The sequence below is a fragment of the Zingiber officinale genome, chromosome 9A (assembly GCF_018446385.1).
Source record: "Zingiber officinale cultivar Zhangliang chromosome 9A, Zo_v1.1, whole genome shotgun sequence".
NCBI lineage: Eukaryota > Viridiplantae > Streptophyta > Magnoliopsida > Zingiberales > Zingiberaceae > Zingiber > Zingiber officinale.
The window spans coordinates 19156749-19175357 of NC_056002.1; positions in this window are offsets into that span (position 1 = coordinate 19156749).

Below are 18609 nucleotides of genomic sequence, written 5' to 3' on the forward strand. Positions count from 1 at the left end.
TTACTTTGATATCTACTAACCATGCCCACGATAAAATAGATATCCGGTCTCGTACATAGCATCGCATACATTAGGCTTCCTACAGCATAAGGAACTTTACTTTGATATCTACTAACCATGCCCACGATAAAATAGATATCCGGTCTCGTACATAGCATCGCATACATTAAGCTTCCTACAGCATAAGGAACTGCATTCATTTCCTCTATCTCTTTTGATGTCTTAGGAGACATCTCTTTAGATAAGGGTACTCCATGCCTAAAATATAGAAAACCTTTCTCGGAGTTTTGCATACTAAAACGAGCTAGGATAATATCGATATATGAAGCTTGGGATAAGCACAATATTCTTTTCTTGCGATCCCTTATTACTTTGATCCCAAGAATATGTCCGCATTCTCCCAGGTCCTTCATATCGAATTGCTTAGACAACCATACCCTTACTTCTGACAGCACTTTGATATTGTTGCCAACTATCAAAATGTCATCTACGTATAGTACAAGAAATACCACCACGTTTCCGTCACACTTCTTGTATACACAAGACTCATCTGGTCACTGAATAAATCTAAAAGACTGGATAGCTTCATTAAACCGGATATTCCAAGATCTTGAAGCTTGCTTCAGTCCACAAATAGACCGATTGAGCTTACATACTAGATGCTCTTTTCCCTTTGCATTAAACCCCTCTGGTTGCTTCATATGGATGTTTTCTTCAAGACTTCCGTTAAGGAAAGCTGTCTTGACATCCATTTACCAAACCTCATAATTCATATGAGCGCCAATAGATAAGAGTATCCGGATAGACTTAAGCATAGCTACCGGCGAAAAGGTTTCCTCATATTCGATTCCCTCTTTCTGAGTATATCCTTTTGCAACAAGCCTTGCTTTAAAAGTTTCCACCTTCCCGTCTGCTCCTCTTTTTCTTTTGTAGACTTCTTTACACCCAATGGCTTTTACACCATTTGGTGGTTGTACAAGCTCCCAGACCTTATTAGAATACATAGATTCTATTTCAGAGTTCATTTCACTTTGCCAAGAAGTTGCATCTTTATCTTGGAGTGCTTCATCATATGTGCAGGAATCAGGTTCATGTTCACCAGGGATCAAGTCCAAGACTCTCCCAAAAATATGAATCTTCCAGGTTGCCGAACAACCCTCCCACTACGATGTGGCACTGTTTGTAATTGTTCATTATTTGTGACACGTGTTACAGTTTCTTGTGGTATCTCATCTTGTACAGTTGGTACTAGTTTAGACATGTCTTCTCTAATTTTCTTAAGAACAATTTTTCTCATGGGCTTATGGTTTATTACATAGTCCTCTTCTAAAAATCGGGCATTCGTGCTAACAATGACCTTCTGATCTTTAGGACTATAAAACAAACCACCTTTCGTTCCTTTGGGATAACCTATAAACAGGTGAACTTTTGTACGAGATTCTAACTTATCAGTATCTCCCTTCATCACATGTGCTGGCTACCCCATATCCGAATATGACTCAGACTAGGCTTACGCCCATTCCACAATTCCGTGGGAGTAGAGGGTACTGATTTAAAAGGTACCAAGTTCATTGTCGTTTCTAAAATATATCCCCAAAATGAATTTGGTAATTCTGAATAACTCATCATTGATCTAACCATTTTCATAAGAGTCTTATACCTTCATTCTGCCACACTATTCTGTTGGGGTGTACCAGATGTAGACAGTTGGAATTGAATCCCAACTTCTGATAAGTAACTCCTAAACTCTCCTAAGAGGTACTCGCCACTACGATCACATCGTAGTGTCTTGATACTTTTACCATGATGTTTCTCCACATCAGCCTTGTACTCTTTGAACTTATCAAATCACTCAGACTTGCGACACATTAAGTAAATGTACCTGTATCTCGAATAGTCATCTATAAAAGAGATGAAATATTCGAAACTACCTCTTACCTGAATAGTCATAGGTCCACACAAATCAGAATGAACCAATTCCAACACATCTTTGGCTCTATACCCCTTAGCCTTAAAAGGTCTCTTGGTCATTTTTCCTTTCAAGCAAGACTCGCAGGTGTTAGACCCCATGGTTGTTTTGATGTGATCAACCAAGTTAGTTAGGTCCTGTTTGTTTTTTATCCCTGTGTCTAAGTGTGTAGGAGCTTAGGAGCGTAGGAAGTCGAGCGGAAGAAGCAGCTAGCGAGAAGGGCGACACGAGAAGGGAGCCGAGGGCTCCGTGCGTCCGAAGGACGAGAAAGCTGCTGAAGAGTACACCGGTGGGCGAGAAGAACGTGCACGACGTTCGAGGGATGTAAAGCCGGGATGGAAGACTGCTCGAGGAAAAGGTCGAAAATTGGGTTCGGGTGAGCCCTATTTCGGTTAGCCGTAATCACCCAATCAATCGGAGCTTCGGAAGGAGAAAGGAAGCTAAAAGGAGCTGAAGAAGCTAGCCAGAGGCGCCTCAGACCAATGCTGAAGGCACCTCAGTTGCCTCCACTGTTTGAGGTGCCTCAGACAGCTTGGAGGTGCCTCAAACCCAATCCAAGGCGCCTCCAAGGCCATTTGAGGCGGCTCAGACCCAGTGAAACTTGTCGTTTGCAATCGGATAATGTTTTATCCGATTGACTTGGTTAGAGGTGCCTTGGACCTTATTGGAGGCGCCTTAGACCTTCGAGATAGGATTTCCAAGAGCTATTTAAAGGCCCATGGAGCTATGAAATATTCATTGATTTAAACAATCAACTTTGTAATCAATTCCTAGCAACTAGTGAGCGTTCTAAGTGTAAAAAGGCTTCTCCGCCTACAGTGAAGGAGACTCTGCTAGTGGAGCTGTTCAACCGCCTTGGATTAATAACCGTCTTGGTTGTAACCAAGTTAAATTTCCTGTCTCTATTTCTTTTCTGTTATTTCATTATTTTTATAGTTGCTATTATTTCAAGTTGAAAGCCTTGAGGAGGGTATAATCTTATTTTGCAGGCAATTCACCCCCTCTTGCCGGCCCTGTTGCACCAACAAGTGGTATCAGAGTTCGACAGCCTCAGAAGGACTAACCGCTGATTAAAGCACAAAGATCAGGATGATGGCCGGCGCAAACATTCTGTAAGACCGATGCGGCCGGCTAGAAGGGGGGGTTGAATAGCCCTGAAAAATCAAACACAACCCTTTCTCGTACGATTAAACTAACACATAAAAAATAGATTGAACAGAAAATAAAGCATAAAAACGAGGCACCGAATTTGACTTGGTTACAACCGGGGAGGTTGTTAATCCAAGGATGAAGATCGCACTAAGAGCTCCTTCAGGCGGAGAAGCCTCGTTTACAGCAGTGTAAGCACAGAAAAACAGAAGCTAATCTAAACAGTGGAAGCACACAAGTGTTGTTTACAATTTCTGAACTTATGTAAAGCTTCTGGACCAAGGCTATATTTATAGCCTTGGTCGGGGCGCCTGGAAAGGTTCCGGGCGCCCTGGGGGGGATAAAATTTATCCCCCAACGTTCAGATCGAGATAATTCTCGATCTGGTCAAAATTACTGTTCCGGGCGCCCCGGATGGGTCCGGGCGCCCCGGTCAGTTCCGGGCGCCCCGGTCAGTTCCGGGCGCCCCGGACCCCGAAAGTCAACACAGTTGACTTTTTCATCCGGGACCGCTTCTCTGGTTCAGTCCCGCTTCGGTCCGGTTCTTCCGCTCCGGATCCGCTCGTTTGGGTGATCTCTGCCTTCCGGAAAAGGGCTCACCCGAACCCAACTTCCGGTCTTCTCGAGCGTGCTTCCCTCCGGCTTCTCGTCCCTCGGAATTGCCGCGTGTTTCCTTCTCGTCCGCCAGCGTACTCATCCGCAGTCTTCGTCCCTCGGTCGTCGACCTTCTCGCTAGCTGCGTCTCTTGCTCCCCGAGCAATCTTCCGCTCCGGCTTTCGTCCCTCGGAACCACCGCGCGCTTCCTTCTCGTCCGCCGGTGTACTCTTCCGCAGCGCCTCGTCCCTCGGACGCACCGCGTACCGTCTTCCACTCGAGTACCTGTGTTCCTAAGCTCCTGCACACTTAGACACAAGGTTAAATACACAGGACCTAACTTAACTTGTTGATCACACCAAAACAACCTTGGGGTTCCAACAATCTCCCCCTTTTTGGTGTGATCAACCCAAGTTAAGCTAGGGTTAAAATAGACATAAAATTGAATTAAGTAAATTAACTTAAATTGCAATTTAAGTGCAAAAAGATAGAAAAAAAATTAAATTCTATCTACCTCCCCCTAGACTTATACTTTCCCTTCTCCCCCTTTGATCACAAAAAAAATGGGGTTCCAAGAAAAATAATCTAAGGGTTAAAGACTTAGAAAAAATATTTCTAAAAAAATCTAAGTTTTTAAGAAATTTAGAAAATTTTTCTAAGTAATTAAAGCTGAGATTTCTAGTTTCAAGAAAAAAGTTCTTAACTTAGGAAAAAATAATTTTTGAGAATATTTCTAAGTATAAAAATAAAAAAAAATTCTAAGTAGGTAAATTGAAATAAAATGTTTTGAATAACCTTTTTCAAGCACTAATTAATTCTTGTATTAATGCTTCATTAGTAAGTTAATTAAACATTTATTTCAATATTTTGGCTTCCAGGTCGTGGCGAGGCACTAGGCCTTCTAGGTTATTGGAGCAATAACCACTTCCTTAGACAAAGCCTCATAAAGAAATTCTTTATTTAATTTTCTCACTTAAAGCGCTAATTTTACTTTTAAAATTAATTTAAGCATGATTTAGGAACCCAATATAGGTTCCAACCTACTGGATTAACTAAAAAGTTTTTAGGGACATATTTTCTAGAGATATTTTTAATTTGTCCCTGGTGATATCTATAATACCAATTCAAATTATTGAACCTTCTAAAATTGGTTTTAGATGAGCAAGCAGAGTTTTTCAAATTTTCTACTTGAAGAATTAAATTTTGAATTTCTAATTTTAATTTTTCATTTTCTAAATTTGATTTATCTAGCATTTCTAACGGACAAGATGTAGCTAATATTGCTTTTAAATCTTTATTTTCATTTTCTAATTTGCAGCAATCTTTTGTTAAAATTTTAACGAATTTAAACATTTTATTTGGAGGAAGAGATCGTACCTCACTTACCTTGTCGATCTCGTTGTCGGTTTCTCCCCCTGAACTGCTGCTCTCTTCGGACGTGGCTCCCCCTTCATTGATGCTTTCGATGCTCATTTCGGAAGAGCTTGATTCGCAGTCGTCGTCTTGATGACTCGCCATTAATGCGAGCCCGGAGAACTCCTTGACTTCTGATTCCGACGACGTATCGTCCCACGTCGCTTTTAGGGCCTTGCGATTTTGGATAGGCTTCTTACCCTTGTCCTTCCCGTTGTTCTTCAGTTTAGGGCAATTGTCCTTGACGTGCCCTTCTTCATCGCAATGGTAGCAGCGGATGGTTCTTTTCTTTCTTCCCTGCGGATGGTTAGATTTCCTAGATTTACACATACTTTTAACTCGCCTTACCATCATTACCATTTCCTCGTCGTCGAGAGAAGATTCTGACTCGGGTTCGTCTCTCGAAGCTTTAAGGGCGACATTATTCTTGGGCTCCTTCGGACCTGCACATCTTGACTCATGCACTTCAAAAGTTGAAAAGAATTCGTCTAATGAAATTTTTTCTAGATTTTTTGAAATGTAAAAGGCATCTACTAGTGATGCCCATTTTGAGTTTCTAGGAAAGGAATTTAGGGCATACCTTAGCGAATCTCGGCTACTTACCTCTTCTCCGAGATTCGTAAGTCTGGTGATGAGTTCCTGAATCCTCGAGTGTAGATGTGCAATTGTTTCACCTTCTTCAAATCGGAGGTTTGTAAGGTGGTTACGAAGTAAATCCCGTCTTGCAAGTTTGGCTTCGGATGTTCCTTTGTGTAACTCAAGGAATTTATCCCAAAGCTCCTTTGCCGAGTTGTAGGTACCGACTCGATTGACTTCTTGTGTTGGAAGTACACTTAGCAGATGAAATTCTGCTTTCTTGTTTGCCACGTGGTCAGCCTGCTCCTTCTTTGACCATTGATTTCTTGCTTTGCCCTCTGGTGCTTCATAGCCAAATTCCATTGTTAGTAATAAATCATAATCTGTTTCAAGAAATACCTCCATTCGCTTTTTCCAGCTAGCGAAGTCCCCTTCGAATTTTGGTGCGTGGATGTTGGATCCGGCCATCTTGTTGCTTCGTTCGGCGGTTAGTCCTCCTGAAGCGCCTCGGCTCTGATACCACTTGTAAGACCGATGCGGCCGGCTAGAAGGGGGGTTGAATAGCCCTGAAAAATCAAACACAACCCTTTCTCGTACGATTAAACTAACACATAAAAAATAGATTGAACAGAAAATAAAGCATAAAAACGAGGCACCGAATTTGACTTGGTCACAACCGGGGAGGTTGTTAATCCAAGGATGAAGATCGCACTAAGAGCTCCTTCAGGCGGAGAAGCCTCGTTTATAGCAGTGTAAGCACAGAAAAACAGAAGCTAATCTAAACAGTGGAAGCACACAAGTGTTGTTTACAATTTCTGAACTTATGTAAAGCTTCTGGACCAAGGCTGTATTTATAGCCTTGGTCGGGGCGCCTGGAAAGGTTCCGGGCGCCCTGGGGGGGATAAAATTTATCCCCCAACGTTCAGATCGAGATAATTCTCGATCTGGTCAACATTACTGTTCCGGGCGCCCGGAAGGGTTCCGGGCGCCCCGGATGGGTCCGGGCGCCCCGGACCCCGAAAGTCAACACAGTTGACTTTTTCATCCGGGACCGCTTCTCTGGTTCAGTCCCGCTTCGGTTCGGTTCTTCCGCTCCGGATCCGCTCGTTTGGGTGATCTCTGCCTTCCGGAAAAGGGCTCACCCGAACCCAACTTCCGGTCTTCTCGAGCGTGCTTCCCTCCGGCTTCTCGTCCCTCGGAATTGCCGCGTGTTTCCTTCTCGTCCGCCAGCGTACTCATCCGCAGTCTTCGTCCCTCGGTCGTCGACCTTCTCGCTAGCTGCGTCTCTTGCTCCCCGAGCAATCTTCCGCTCCGGCTTTCGTCCCTCGGAACCACCGCGCGCTTCCTTCTCGTCCGCCGGTGTACTCTTCCGCAGCGCCTCGTCCCTTGGACGCACAGCGTGCCGTCCTTCTCGCTAGCTGCGTCTTCCACTCGAGTACCTGTGTTCCTAAGCTCCTGCACACTTAGACACAAGGTTAAATACACAGGACCTAACTTAACTTGTTGATCACACCAAAACAACCTTGGGTTCCAACACATTCATCCCCTGAAGTTTGACGGAGACTTTGTTACTTGGAAGCGAAAAATGGAGGTATTTTTTAAAACTGAATTTGATATACTTTTAATAATGAAATATGGATATACAGCGCCAAAAGATAAAGAAGAATTCAACTGGACGAAGAAGGAGCAGGCCAATTTCGTGGCCAATGGAAAGACAGAATTTCACCTACTCAGCGTTCTGCCGCTCCAGGAGGTAAGTCGGATCGGAAGCTACGACTCTGCCAAAGACCTCTGGGATAAATTCCTGAAGCTCCACGAAGGCACCTCAAAAGCAAAGCTAGCAAGGTGTGACATCCTCCGGACCCAGTTAAGGAACCTCTAGATGAACAACGGCGAGAAGGTAGCGCAACTCCAAGAAAGGATTAAGGAGCTAATAACTCAACTAAGCAACCTTGGAGAAGAAGTGACGAACCGGGGCTCGAATTGGTACGCGCTCAACGCCTTCCCCAGAACTCTAGAATGGACGTCCTTAGTAGATGCATACTACATCTCTAAGGACTTTGAGGTTAGTAGTCTAAAAAGTTTATTTTCGACCTTCGAACTTCATGAGTCTCGACTTGCAGAGCCTAAACAAGTAGAAAAGTCGAATCTCAACATTGCCCTACAAGCCGAAAAGGACGATCCCAACTCCGAAGCGTCGATCGACGAAACTGAAGCGGCACTACTAGTAAGACGTTTCAATAAATTTCTTAAAAATAATAAATTTAAATCACAGTCGAGAAAGCATCAGCGCAACAAAAGGACAGTCTGGTGTTACAACTGCAATGAGGAAGGGTACATCAAGGATGCCTGCCCCAAGTTGAAGAAAAGACACAAGGAGAAGCCTCAAAGACCGACACTCTTACACATAAGAGTCTGAAGGCCACTTTGGACGATTCTTCATTCCTCCAAATCAGAAGTCGAAGCCTTCTCAATATTAACACTGATGGCCAACCATCTCTTCGAAGATGACTCAAGCTCAGAGATGTGCATAGATGAAGGGGGAGGAACCAAAGAAGAAGAAGAAAGCTGCGATGAAGGGGGAGCATCACCAAGTAAGGTAAGTAAGGTACGTGATCTCACTCCTAATCAGTCCTTTCAATTTATCAAATTACTTATGAAAGATCTAGCAAAATTAGAGAAAGAAAATGCTGAGTTAAAATTGAACTTAGCAAAAGCATGCCCACTAGAAATGTATGATAATTTAAATTTAGAAAATGAAAAATTAAAAAGTGAAATTGAAAATTTGAAAAATAATGCATGTTTAAATAAATTTCCAAAATCGAAACTAAGGATTTATGGAAAATTAAATTAGTACATTAGAAAACATCAGGGACAACTTAGGAAAATTCCTAGAAACTATATACCCCCTAAGTTTTTAAATAACCCTGTAGGAAGGAACCTCTATTGGGTTCCAACATCCGTTCTAGACTATTTTTTTTTTAAATTAAGGCTTTCAGAAGAAAAATTAAATAGATAATTTCTTTTGAGGCTTTGTCTAAGGAAGTGGTTGTTTCTCCAATAATCAAGAAAGCCTAGTGCCTCGCCATGACCTGGAAGCCAAAGGAAATATTTAATTAACTTCTTATTAAAGCATTAAAATTAAAATTAGATAATGCTTTAAAATTTTTTTACCATACTTAGGAAAATATTCTTCCTTAGAATTTTTACTTGGAAAATCTTTAGAACTATTTTTGCCTAAGTTAAAAAGTCTTCTAAAGTTAAAATTTTTTTTGGTTTAACCTAATTTTTTTTTTGCAAAAACTTAAGGAAAATCTTAGAAAGTTTTTCTAAAGACTTAGAATTTTTTTAACAAACTTAGAACCTTTTAGAAAATCTTTTTCAAATCTGAACTAAATTTTATGTTTGTTGTAATTTAGTTTAATTGCAAATTTAGACTTTAAATATTAGTTTTGTAATTTCTTTAAATTACTACTAGTCTGTTTTTACCCTAACTTAAACTTGGGTTGATGCACATCAAAAAGGAAGAGATTGTTGGACCCCCGTGGTTGTTTTGATGTAATCAACCAAGTTAGTTAGGTCCTGTTTATTCTTGATCCCTGTGTCTAAGTGTGCAGGAGCTTAGGAGCGCAGGAAGTCGAGCGGAAGACACAGCTAGCGAGAAGGATGACACGGGAAGGGAGCCGAAGGGCTCGGTGCGCCCGAAGGACGAGAAAGCTGCGGAAGAGTACACCGATGGGAGAGAAGAACGTGCACGATGTTCGAGGGGCGTAAAGCCGGGATGGAAGACTGCTCGAGAAAAAGATCGAAAATTGGGTTCGGGAGAGCCCTATTTTGGTTGGCCGCAATCACCCAATCAATCGGAGCTTCGGAAGGAGAAAGGAAGCCAAAAGGAGTTGAAGAAGCTAGTCAGAGGCACCTCAGACCAATGCTGAAGGCGCCTCAGCTGCCTCCACTGTCTGAGGCGCCTCAGACAGCTTGGAGGCGCCTCAGACCCAATCCAAGGCGCCTCTAAGGTCATTTGAGGTGCCTTAGACCCAGTAAAACTTGTGGTTTGCAATCAGATAAAGTTTTATCTGATTGACTTGGTTAGAGGCGCCTTGGACCTTGTTGGAGGCACCTTAGACCTTCGAGATAGGATTTTCAAGAGCTATTTAAAGGCCCCTAGAGCTAGAAAATATTCATTGATTCAAGCAATCAACTTTGTAATCAATTCTTAGCAACTAGTGAACGTTCTAAGTGTAAAAAGGCTTCTCCGCCTACAGTGAAGGAGACTCTGCTAGTGGAGCTGTTCAACCGCCTTAGATTAATAACCATCTTGGTTGTAACCAAGTTAAATTTCCTGTCTCTATTTCTTTTATATTATTTCATTATTTTTATAGTTGCTATTATTTCAAGTTGAAAGCCTTGAGGAGGGTATAATCTTATTTTACAGGCAATTCACCCCCCTCTTGCCGACCCCGCTACACCAACAGCAGGTTGGAAAGTTTTCCACCACCAATGAACCCAAAAGTTGATCAGCTTTTAATCTTTGAATCCTACTCAAGTTAATATGACTAGCCTTAGATGACAAAGATATGTTTAGTTCATTTTCGAAGGTTTCTTTCTCTTATTAGAATTAGAAGATGTGTTATTAATTTCCATTTGTTGCATCATGGGAGTTATTGGATTTACAGTATACAAATTGCCAACTAATGTACCAGAATAAATAACTTTCCTACTTTTCTTGATAATACCTTTGTTATCAAAACTTGGTACGTAAAGACAATTTCTTAAAACCAATATTCCATTCCTATAAACATCTCCCACTACAACAGCTGCTACTTTTGTAGCATTGCCCATATAAACGGTGATTTCTACTTCATGTAGTTGTCAGGTTTCCTGGAACCCCTACAATGATTTGCAGACATGATCAGTGGTTCTCGTATATACACACCAGGTACCGATAGATAACACCATTAAACATATTTCAACAACTAATAAGATACACCTTTATTGTTCTCATTTTTGAGAGGGCAGCCCACCTTAGTGTCCAAGTTTTGTTTCCAATCATTATAATTGGGACTAGTAAGTGTATTCTCTAACATCTAGGGGATTGAAAATACATTTGAAATCCTAAGAATCACAAAAATATTTGGTCAATACCAACACCTCAAAATCCCCATGAATTTTGCATGCCACGTTAGTGTGGACGTATACAAATTCAAACATTTGTAAGAGGAAATTTTATCCATTAATTTTATTGTCTTGTCAACTTATCTTTATGACAAATAAAATTAATATTTGGTCTGTCTTCGATCAAATATTTGGTCAAAACTTTAGAATTTAAAATAATATTGATTCCTCAAAATAATATCATTTAAATTCACCAACACCTCAAACACCGTGAATTTTGTATGCCACGTTAGTGTGGACGTATACAAATTCAAACATTTGTAAGAGGAGGGGCTTACCCATTAATTATCTTGTCAACCTTAAATTACTTCAAACACCATGAATTTTATATGCCACAATAGTGTGGACGTATATAAATTCAATTATTTGTAATAGGAGGTTTTACCCATTAATTTTATTTTGTCAACCTAACTTTATGACAAATAAAATTACCTCAAACATCATGAATTTTGTATGCCACATTAGTATAGACGTATACAAATTCAAACATTTGTAAGAGGGGGTTTTACCTAGTTTTATAACAAATTAATAGTTAGTTTTTCTTCGGTCACACAAATAATAGCAGTGACTCCGATGGGGAGGATACTATTAAATATGCCTAAGTGTATACCATTACTTGATACTAAGTTCATTAAATAGGATTGTGCCCCTTCAATTGGAGAAGATCACACACATCCTAAATAATTTCCTATAATCATCCATTAAGGAAGTTTGATCTAGTGATCCGCAAACAAACTCATCCAATGTGGAGGGAGACACTCAAAGCCAACGCGCAAGTTTGTTGCATCACTTACAAACCAGTAATGGAGAACGTGGAATTTATTTATAAATCCCTCTCCCACTTAGTTATTTAAGATGAGGATTTTATCATGCACACACATACATCACAACAAATAAAAGCAATAAATATGGAAAACAATTTTCCAACTATTATGACCTTTTTTCATCACTGTCCTCCGTGTGCTGCCAACCCTAGCTGTTGCCATTTTTAGCCACCACAATCGGGTCTAGTCATTGCATCTATCTTGCCACTTATTCCGCTGCGCCTTTGGTCCTCAAATAGTATCACACCTCGCAAGGATATGATTCGCGACAAAAATAGAATTTTACATTTATCGATCATATATTCCACAAAGGAATGCACATAGAGTTTAGATCGAACAATAATGTGAAATCCTAAAACTAATACAGCTCCTGCTGTATTTAATACATACAATCATGCACACACATAAAATGCCCTCGATATGTCCGAGGGTCCAATCACTCACAATCACAATAAGCCATAATAGTTGGAGCCTGCAACCACAGAGTTAATCTATTTACACATCCTACTATTATCCTGCCTAAAATATGTATGACATATGCATAATTAAACTAAAAACCAAACACACAGAGGTATAACCTAGCTCTGATACCAATTGTTGGTTGCTACTCAGAATACCGTCCTAGTTCCCCTGTACAAAAATTTGTACAAGCATAGAACTATCCTAGCTACCCATGTGCTCTACTAAAGTTAAATTTGGATTGCAAACGATGCTTAACATTATTAATCCAAATTTCCCCTTTAGAAGTTAAACTTGGATTGGGAACGAAACTTAACATTCTTACTCCAAGTTCAATCGATGAGATCTTCCTAAGTTAAACCATATTACAGAAGTTATCAAATATCTATTTCTAAGATCGGCTTCCAAGTTAAACATGGCGAGACACTAGGCCTTCTTGGGTATGAGATCATCCACCACTTCCTAGACAAATCCTCACAGAGAAATTGGATATTTAACTTCATACAGTAAACTAGGTTTAACTATAGAGATCTCAATAGAAGCACAATATTGAAACATGAAATCGAAACGAAAATCGATAACAAAAATGATAACTAAAACCGATAACCTCTTGTGTTTGGTTTTACAAGATATATACAAAAGGATGAACTAGTCATGATGCGAAAACTAATACCTAGTTATACCTTTCGTAGCTTATAGACCTCTTGATCTTCTATTGTATTCCTCTCCTTCTCTTGAACATCGTGTGGGTGATGATCTTCCAAGAGGTAATCCACCCAAGCTTCTTCCAAAGCTTCCAAGATCCAACCACCAACTATTCTCCAAGGGATGCTAGACAAGAGAGCTTCCTTCTCTTCTTCTTCTCCTTCAAGCAACCGACCACCAAGTGCTTCTCCTCTTCTTCTTCTTCTTCCTCTCCATGTAACCGGCCACAAGGATTTTCAAATCCTTGATGCCGCCAGCCCTAAGGAAGCAAAAGAGCAGACTAGATGAAGAGGTGTCGCTGGCCTAAGAGAAAGGGAGAAGGGGAGAGGCCGACCACACCAAGGATAGAGAGAGGAATAGAATAAGTGTTATCGGGTGAGGCACCCCCTCCTTCTCTTTTATATTCCTTGGTTATTGCAAAAAAGAAAAGTTTTGTAACAAAAATAAAACTTCCTTTTTCTCCTATGACATGGCCGACCATATGCTTATTCTCCAAGCAAAGAAAGATTTTAAACAAAATTAAAATTTCTCTTTTAAAATCCCTTTTGTGGATAGTTATAAAAGGAATGTTTTATAAATTAAAATCTCTCTATTTTAAATCCTTTTATGGATATCTATAAAAGATAAGATTTAAAATAAAACATGGTTACAAAAGGAAAATTTTATCAAAAATTAAAGTCTTTCTTTCACATTATAGATAACTACAAATAAGGAAAGATTTCAAATCTCTCTTTTATTCCTTTGTAGAAATTTATAAAAGGATAGATTTTAAAATTTAAAACTCTCTTTTAAAACCAACATAAAAGGAAAGTTTTTAACAAAATAAAAACTCCCTTTTATTTCCTTTTATAACCGATCTAAAAAGGAAAGTTTTATATTAAAATTATCCTTTTAAATCCTTTTTAGGGATCTCTATAAAAGGAAAGATTTTACAAAATAAAACTTCCTTCTCTTCATGATGTGGTCGGCCACTTGCTTGGGCACCAAGCAACTTGGGCACCAAGCTTAGCTTGGCAGACCCCTTGCTTGGTCTTCAAGCAAGGCTTGGCCAACCCTAACTTGGGCCTTAAGAAGTAGGCTTTGGGTGGATATAAGGCTTTATATAAGAGGCTACAATAGGGACCTAGAGGAGGAATTGGTTTTGGTCTCCCGATGAGCTTGAGCTTCCTGTGTTTGCCCCGAACACCCAACTCAAGTTCATCAATAATAACTCATACCACTAAAGAGTTATTATTGCACTACCACACCAATCCATATTACAATATGAGCTTCTTCTTATTATGAGTGTGTTAGTCTCCCTGTGTTTAAGATATTGAATGTCCACTAATTAAATGAGTTACTAACAACTCACTTAATTAATATCTAGCTCCAAGAGTAGTACCACTCAACCTTATTATCATATCAGACTAAGTCCACCTGCAGGATTTACATGACAATCCTTATGAGCTCCTTAAGGGGACATCATCAACCTAGATTACTTGGACACAGTTTCATTCTATAATCAACAACACACCATATAAATAATATCATTTCCCAACTTATCGGGCCTATTGATTTAACGAGCTAAATCATACCCTTTGATAAATTAAAGAAATAAATATTAAATATACGTGCTTGTTATTATATCATGATTAAGAGTACACACTTCCATAATAACAGAGATTTTGTTCTTTTATGTAGTCAGTATAAAAAGAAACTACCTCAAATGGTCTTGCTCAATACACTCATAGTGTACTAGTGTAATTTATTAGTCAAGATAAACTAATACCTAATTACACTACAACCACTCCAATGGTTTGTCCCATTCCATCTTGGTTGTGAGCAACTGTTTATAATTTATAAGGAACTGATAACATGAACTTCTGTGTGTCTCCTGATGTAACGCCCGCCCTCCCTGCTAACCCTAAGGAACGGGGCTACGATACTCTATGTACAAATAACAGCGGAAGACTTAAAATAATTTTCTTAGTTTAATAAAAACTTTTCTTTTGTTTTCCTTTTTATCAAATCCGAACTACACTATTAGTGCCTCAATAACATGATAACAAATTTAGTAGAAACATAACATCAAGTCACACATATGGTACTACAATTCATGATACCAAAGCGTAGTTCTTTAAAAGTTTTAAAGCAGGTTCTTATTTGGTTGCCTAGCCACCGCCACACACATCTCCTTGCCTCTCCTGCTGCTCCTCTAGCTCATCCAGCTTTTTCCTTTATCTGTGATACAAGGACAGTAAGCTGTGAGCACTCATGACTCAGTAAGTTCCTTTCCTACTCACTAAAACCGAAAATCATAGTATAATTCAAGAATGTCTCAACATGGCATCATTTCAACTAGTCATGACATAATGTAACATACTCTTTTAAGCATATCATGCAACATAAAGAAATCATAACTAGTCATGGCATATCATAGCGTAAAGCATAGCATGAAGCATAACATAATCGTATCTAATCATGGCATATCGTCATAAGGAGTCATGGCATATCCTACACATGGACATATCATGGAACATAACATAATCATATCTAACCATGTCATATCATAAATCATCATAAGGTATATGCAATATGATTTTGAAAAAACATGTATCCGAAAAACATGTGTATGTCTCATGATCTTTAAAACCATTTCTTCTTACATATATACTTGAACATAATCTCAACTTAAAGGGGATCCCGGCTATGTACCACTTACATATTGCGCGCAACCTATGTAGGTCCAAGGTAGCAAGTCTTGAACCCTACAAGGCAAACATATTAGGCCCGAGTCTTACTCCATCGACCTAGGGGCACTTAGGAGCCCATCCCTAATGAGGCCCGAGTCTTATTCCATCGACCCCGGGGCGCTTATGGAGCCCACCCTTGGTACAAGCCATATAAAGTAAAGTACATGTCATACTTATACATATCATACATCATAAAAGCATGCATCACTTAGGCACGCATCATATCATAAAAGTATGCATCACTTAGGCATACATCATGTCATAAAAGTATGCATCACTTAGGCATACATCATATCATAAAGGTATGCATCACTTAGGCATACATCATGTCATAAAGGTATGCATCGCTTAGGCATACATCATACCATAAAAGTATGCATCACTTAGGCATACATCATATCATAACAATATGCATCACTTAGGCATACATCCTATCATAACAATATGCATCACTTAGGCATGGATCATAAAACATGCATATTTTAAGCATAAAGCATATCATCAAGCATGCATAATTTAACCACATAGCATATCATGAAAGCATGCATATTTTAAGCACTAAACATAGCATCAAAGCATGCATAATTTAACCACATAGCATATCATGAAAGCATGCATATTTTAAGCACTAAACATAGCATCAAAGCATGCATAATTTAACCACATATCATAACATAAGCATGCATATTTTCAGCTCATACCATATCGCCAAAGCATGTAAGATTTACCCACATATCATAACATAAAACATGCATATTTTGAACTCATAACATATCGTAGAAATTCTCATCTGGTATAGCTCACAAGCATACATGTCTAAGCATAAAAGTATATCATGTGCTCATCCAATCATAAGGAACAATGTAACATGATTAATTTGGGTACTAAGCTTCCTAATCCTTTGGGTTCTTATCATGGCCGAACCCTCTTAGGTGCCCATTTAGGTTTTAAACACATCCAAGCATGTAGAACCTAATTCATTCACATATCACTTTCATAGGAAGTACCATAACCAAGATTTACTTGGACTCTAAGTTCTCCAAGTCCTTAAACCTCATTTGGCCGAATCTTAACAAGCATGAAACAATGTTCTAAAGGACATAAAGCATGGAAACTTTAACCATATTTATAGCATTCATTTCAAGAAATATGGTAAGCACCATTGAGTTAGTTCCTAAATTCTTTAAGCCCTTAAATTTATGTCTTGGCCAAAACTTACAAGTACTCATTTAGGTTTTCAAGCAAGCATACAAGCATGTGAACTTACTCTAACATCATGTATAAATTCATAAAATGGCATCATACAAGTGGTCATGGCCGAAACTTCCCTTAGCATCAATTTAGGTCACTAACAACATATAGCATGTGAATTTTTAGCTTTCTACATTTCATATTTCATGGAGAGTGACATGAGCATGTTCAATGTAAGTTCTAGGGTTTCTAGGGCATGTATCCCTTCATGGCCGAGACCTTAAGGTGTCCATTTGAATCATAGTTAAATATATAAGTATGTGAACACAAACAACATGTTATCTCAATTTCTTAAGAAGCATCTTTAGCACATGAGGTCTAAATTTTAGGGTTTCTAGGTCTTTAAACCCTACATGGCCGAACCTCATCAAGCATAGAATTTGTTCAAATGGCATAAAAGCATAGAAAGTCATAACACATTTCATAACATGTATGAAAGTCAAGCACTATAAACATACATTTAAATTGTGTCTTAGGTTTCATAGGTTTTTCCTTTCTTTATCTCATAGCATATGTTTGGCCGAAACCTTCCAAGTCTTTAAACTAGGTTTTAGGTGGCCTAAAGTATGGAAAAAAAACCTAAACAAGTTTTATGGCAAAAATATCAAAGAACTATACATATAAATTTGGTTCACAACAAGCTAGGACCCTTGTGGTCATAATTATCATATATCATGCAACCAATTTTCCTATACTCTAATTAAGCATGGGAGCATTAAACAACTTTCATATCTTATTGTCATGGAGGTTTTGAGCATGTTAAAAATCTGTTTAAGATATTCTAAGCCATCCACCTTACCATGGCCGAAATATTAAGAGTGGTGTTCATGAGTTTCTATCAACATACAAGCATGCAACTTCTTTAAGAACTCTATATTCTATCATATAAACATGGTGAGTTTAAATTCAAAGTATTCCTAACCCTAAACCCTTCCTTGGCCGAAACTTGTGAGTGGAATACTTTTGGTTCCAAGTAACCTTCAAGTATAAAAACAATAATGGATCCTTAACCATTTATTTAGAGGGTTTTGTGCAAGTTAGGTAAACAAATAAATTCCCTAGTCCTTATAAAACCTTTTTGGCCGAAACTCTAGGGTTAGATACATCTCTAATCCAACATCACATATATATAAAAATATGAGAGAAAACCTTCTTACAAAGCATAGAAAAAAATTATCATGAATCAAGGCTTATTTTAAACATTCCTAGGATCACAAGTCCTTCCTTTGGCCGAATTTTTCACAACTTTGTTCTAGGTTTTAAAATCCTCATAAAATCCAAAAACACATCAAAACTACTTGTACCATAGGTGAGGGGATACTTACATCCTTTTCGCTTGTGGTTCTAAAGTGTGGTGATGGAAGAAAGGGTCTCTTCTTCTTGTTCTCCTCCTTTGATTTCCTTTGGTAGCCCTCCTTTGTATCCTAGGAGGAACTTTGTTTTGGGGGCTGAAAATGGAGGAGAGGGGGCTGAGGTTCTCGGTGATGGAGAGGAGAGAATGAGAGAAATGAGAGAAAAATAAAATCTTCTCTTTACATGTTCCCTTTTATGTTAAGGGGGAAGAGGTAGCAAAATTGGTTTTTGCTTTCCTTCTCCCTTAGCCCTTTTTTTTTTCATTTTCTTTTTATTTTATTTATTTATCTGTTCTCATCATTCATGATGAAACAAGGGGGAATGAATCCCCTTAATGGTCCTCTATAAGTCACGGCAAAAAGAGAGAGGAAGAGGGAGAGAAAAGAAGGAAGGCAAGTTGCCTTTCTCT